The sequence below is a fragment of the Oncorhynchus masou genome, unplaced genomic scaffold (genome assembly GCF_036934945.1).
Source record: "Oncorhynchus masou masou isolate Uvic2021 unplaced genomic scaffold, UVic_Omas_1.1 unplaced_scaffold_10615, whole genome shotgun sequence".
Taxonomy (NCBI): Eukaryota; Metazoa; Chordata; class Actinopteri; order Salmoniformes; family Salmonidae; genus Oncorhynchus; species Oncorhynchus masou.
The window spans coordinates 1-5,493 of NW_027000322.1; the positions used below are offsets into that span (position 1 = coordinate 1).

Genomic DNA, 5,493 nt, shown 5'->3' on the forward strand with positions numbered 1-5,493 from the left:
TATTATTTACTGTCATAGTACTATTATTATTATTCTACTGTCATAGTACTATTAATATTATACTACTGGCATAGTACTATTATTATTATACTACCGTCATAGTACTATTATTACTTTTATACTACTGGCATAGTATTATTACTGTCATAGTACTGTTATTACTATTATACTACTGTCATAGTATTATTACTGTCATAGTACTGTTATTACTATTATACTACTGTCATAGTAGTATTACTGTCATAGTACTCTTATTATTATTATATTACTGTCATAGTACTGTTATTACTGTCATAGTACTGTTACTACTACTGTCATAGTACTGTTACTACTACTGTCATAGTACTGTTACTACTACTGTCATAGTATTGTTACTACTACTGTCATAGTACTGTTACTACTACTGTCATAGTACTGTTACTACTACTGTCATAGTACTGTTACTACTACTGTCATGAGTACTGTTACTACTACTGTCATAGATGCTGTTACTACTACTGTCATGGTACTGTTGCTACTACTGTCATAGTACTGTTACTACTACTGTCATAGTACTGTTACTACTACTGTCAGTACTGTTACTACTACTGTCATAGTACTGTTACTACTACTGTCATAGTACTGTTACTACTACTGTCATAGTACTGTTACTACTACTGTCATAGTACTGTTGTCATAGTACTGTCATAGTACTGGTGTTACTATTGTCACAGTACTGGTGTTACTGTCACAGTACTGTTACTACTGTCATAGTACTGGTGTTACCACTGTCACAGTACTGGTGTTACTACTACTACTGTCATAGTACTGTTACTACTACTACTGTCATAGTACTGTTACTACTACTGTCATAGTACTGTTACTACTACTGTCATAGTACTGTTACTACTACTGTCATAGTACTGTTACTACTACTGTCATAGTACTGTTACTACTACTGTCATAGTACTGTTACTACTACTGTCATAGTACTGTTACTACTACTGTCATAGTACTGTTACTACTACTGTCATAGTACTGTTACTACTACTGTCATAGTACTGTTACTACTACTGTCATAGTACTGTTACTACTACTGTCATAGTACTGTTACTACTACTGTCATAGTACTGTTACTACTACTGTCATAGTACTGTTACTACTACTGTCATAGTACTGCCATTACCACTGTCATAGCACTGTTACTACTACCGTCATAGCAATGTTATCACTACTGTCAGTACTGTATTATTTATCACATTTCAGTCTCGATGGAGCTGGGAAACTGCCCACTGATACGCCATTATAGAGGGACACCCTGACCTCAGGTACTACTACAAATTACCATGGCATTAATAGGACCGATATTACTGTTAGAGGGACACCCTGACCACAGGTACTACTACAGTACTACTATGGTAATACTAGGGACGGGATATTACTGTTAGAGGGACACCCTGACCTCAGGTACTACTACAGTACTACTATGGTAATACTAGGACTGATATTACTGTTAGAGGACACCCTGACCTCAGGTACTACTACAGTACTATGGTAATACTAGGACTGATATTACTGTTAGAGGGACACCCTGACCTCAGGTACTACTACAGTACTACTGGTAATACTAGGACTGATATTACTGTTAGAGGACACCCCTGACCACAGGTACTACTACAGTACTACTATGGTAATACTAGGACTGATATTACTGTTAGAGGGACACCTGACCACAGGTACTACTACAGTACTGGTAATACTAGGACTGATATTACTGTTAGAGGGACACTGACACAGCACCACAGTACTACTACTGGTACTACTATGGTAATACTAGGACTGATATTACTGTTAGAGGACACTTTATTCAGGTACTACTACAGTACTACTAGTATTACTAGGACTGAAATATTACTGTTAGAGACACCCTGACTGGTACCTACTACAGTACTACTATGGCAATACTAGGACTGATATTACTGTTAGAGGACACCTGACCACAGGTACTACTACAGTACTACTATGGTAATACTAGGACTGATATTACTGTTAGAGGGACACCCTGACCACAGGTACTACTACAGTACTACTATGGTAATACTAGGACTGATATTACTGTTAGAGGGACACCCTGACCACAGGTACTACTACAGTACTACTATGGTAATACTAGGACTGATATTACTGTTAGAGGGACACCCTGACCTCAGGTACTACTACAGTACTACTATGGTAATACTAGGACTGATATTACTGTTAGAGGGACACCCTGACCACAGGTACTACTACAGTACTACTATGGTAATACTAGGACTGATATTACTGTTAGAGGGACACCCTGACCTCAGGTACTACTACAGTACTACTATGGTAATACTAGGACTGATATTACTGTTAGAGGGACACCCTGACCTCAGGTACTACTACAGTACTACTATGGTAATACTAGGACTGATATTACTGTTAGAGGGACACCCTGACCACAGGTACTACTACAGTACTACTATGGTAATACTAGGACTGATATTACTGTTAGAGGGACACCCTGACCTCAGGTACTACTACAGTACTACTATGGTAATACTAGGACTGATATTACTGTTAGAGGGACACCCTGACCTCATGTACTACTACAGTACTACTATGGTAATACTAGGACTGATATTACTGTTAGAGGGACACCACTGACCACAGGTACTACTACAGTACTACTATGGTAATACTAGGACTGATATTACTGTTAGAAGGGACACCCTGACCACAGGTACTACTACAGTACTACTATGGCAATACTAGGACTGATATTACTGTTAGAGGGACACCCTGACCACAGGTACTACTACAGTACTACTATGGTAATACTAGGACTGATATTACTGTTAGAGGGACACCTGACCTCAGGTACTACTACAGTACTACTATGGTAATACTAGGACTGATATTACTGTTAGAGGGGACACCCTGACCACAGGTACTACTACAGTACTACTATGGTAATACTAGGACTGATATTACTGTTAGAGGGACACCCTGACCACAGGTACTACTACAGTACTACTATGGTAATACTAGGACTGATATTACTGTTAGAGGACACCCTGACCACAGGTACTACTACAGTACTACTATGGTAATACTAGGACTGATATTACTGTTAGAGGGACACCCTGACCACAGGTACTACTACAGTACTACTATGGTAATACTAGGACTGATATTACTGTTAGAGGGACACCCTGACCTCAGGTACTACTACAGTACTACTATGGTAATACTAGGACTGATATTACTGTTAGAGGGACACCCTGACCACAGGTACTACTACAGTACTACTATGGTAATACTAGGACTGATATTACTGTTAGAGGGACACCCTGACCTACTACAATATTACTACTGTACTGCTACTACTCCTGTACTTCTGCAGTACCACTAGTCTGACCCCTGTCCGTCCCCCTGCAGGTTGTTGTCTATGACCCAGGAGCATGGCAGAGTGGAGCCTCTCTCAGGACAACTGGACTACAGCAGATACCCCCTGGGAACACTGCTGACTATTATACCTTACCATGTGAGTACTCATCCCTGACTCATCCCCTGTTCAGTCATCCCCTACCGCATTAGTACTCATCCCTTACTCCTCCCCTATTCAGTCATCCCCTACTGCATTAGTACTCATCCCCTACCGCATTAGTACTCATCCCTGACTCATCCCCTGTTCAGTCATCCCCTTCCGCATTAGTACTCATCCCTTACTCCTCCCCTATTCAGTCATCCCCTACTGCATTAGTACTCATCCCTTACTCCTCCCCTATTCAGTCATCCCCTACTGCATTAGTACTCATCCCTTACTCCTCCCCTATTCAGTCATCCCCTACTGCATTAGTACTCATCCCTTACTCCTCCCCTATTCAGTCATCCCCTACTGCATTAGTACTCATCCCCTACCGCATTAGTACTCATCCCTGACTCATCCCCTGTTCAGTCATCCCCTTCCGCATTAGTACTCATCCCTTACTCCTCCCTATTCAGTCATCCCCTACTGCATTAGTACTCATCCCTTACTCCTCCCCTATTCAGTCATCCCCTACTGCATTAGTACTCATCCCTTACTCCTCCCCTATTCAGTCATCCCCTACTGCATTAGTACTCATCCCTTACTCCTCCCCTATTCAGTCATCCCCTACTGCATTAGTACTCATCCCTTACTCCTCCCCTATTCAGTCATCCCCTACCGCATTAGTACTCATCCCTTACTCCTCCCCTATTCAGTCATCCCCTACTGCATTAGTACTCATCCCTTACTCCTCCCCTATTCAGTCATCCCCTACTGCATTAGTACTCATCCCTTACTCCTCCCCTATTCAGTCATCCCCTACTGCATTAGTACTCATCCCTTACTCCTCCCCTATTCAGTCATCCTCTACTGCATTAGTACTCATTTACTCCTCCCCTATTCAGTCATCCCCTACCGCATTAGCACTCATCCCTTACCACATTAACACTCATCCCTTACTCCTCCCCTATTCACTCATCCCTTACCCACTCTCATCCCCGACCACGTTAGTATCTTTAAGTTGTCATTGTACACTACTTGTTCTGCAGGTCAGAGGTCTAATATAGGTGTGTTCATCCAGGCTTGTGCGACAGCCATGATGCATTCTGTGTACTACGTCCACTCTGGAGGTCGGCTGGTGGGAAAGTGGACACCCACACGTGGCTGGTGATCAAAGGAGCATCATGGGAAATGTAGTTCTGAGAGTGAGTGTTGGAGGGAATCAGCCTGAGCAAAGAGCTGGACAGAATCACTAATCACCTTGAAGCTCAAATGACTTATTGGGAAATGTCCTTCCTATCTTTTCCTTTCCTCATCGTTTCTATTGTCCGTCCTGCATTGGGGCGGTACTATACAGCTGTCACTGACACTAAACCATGTTTTACACTAATAAATGAACCACTTTCCTTAAACCTTTAGTATTCTCAATGGTCATTGTTAGTAATAGCAAATATACACTGTACAAAACATTAGGAACACCTGCTCCTTCCATGACAGACTGACCAGGTGAAAGTTATGATCCCTTATTGATGTCACCTGTTAAATCCACTTCAATCAGTGTAGATGAAGGGGAGGAGACGATTGTATGTGTGCTATTGAGGGAGAATTGGCAAAACAAAAGATTGAAGTGCCTTTGAACCACATGAGGCTGGTGATTGGAGGACACCTCGTAATGGCACGAACGGCATGGAAACCATGTGTTTGATACCTGTCCCCTCTAGCCATTACCACGAGCCTCCCCAGTTTGAGTCAAGAACTGCAACGCTGCTGGGTTTTTACGCTCAACAGTTTCTCGTGTGTATCAAGAATGGTCCTCCACCCAAAGGACATCCAGCCAACTTACCACAACTGTGGGGAAGCATTGGAGTTGACATGGACCAGCATCCTTGTGGAGTCCATGTCCTGATGAATGGGGGCTGTCATGAGGACAAAAGTTAGTGCAACTCAATATTAGGAAGGTG

The 5,493-nt window shown here is 42.2% G+C and overlaps 1 long non-coding RNA gene across 1 annotated transcript; it reads left to right on the plus strand.

The window, feature by feature from the left end:
- Positions 1–3,203: 3,203 nt before the first annotated feature.
- Positions 3,204–4,944, plus strand: LOC135528942 (uncharacterized). The gene is made up of 3 exons (XR_010453607.1): positions 3,204–3,225; positions 3,442–3,547; positions 4,614–4,944. It is a non-coding gene; the product is annotated as an uncharacterized LOC135528942 (long non-coding RNA).
- The last annotated feature ends 549 nt before the right edge of the window (positions 4,945–5,493 follow it).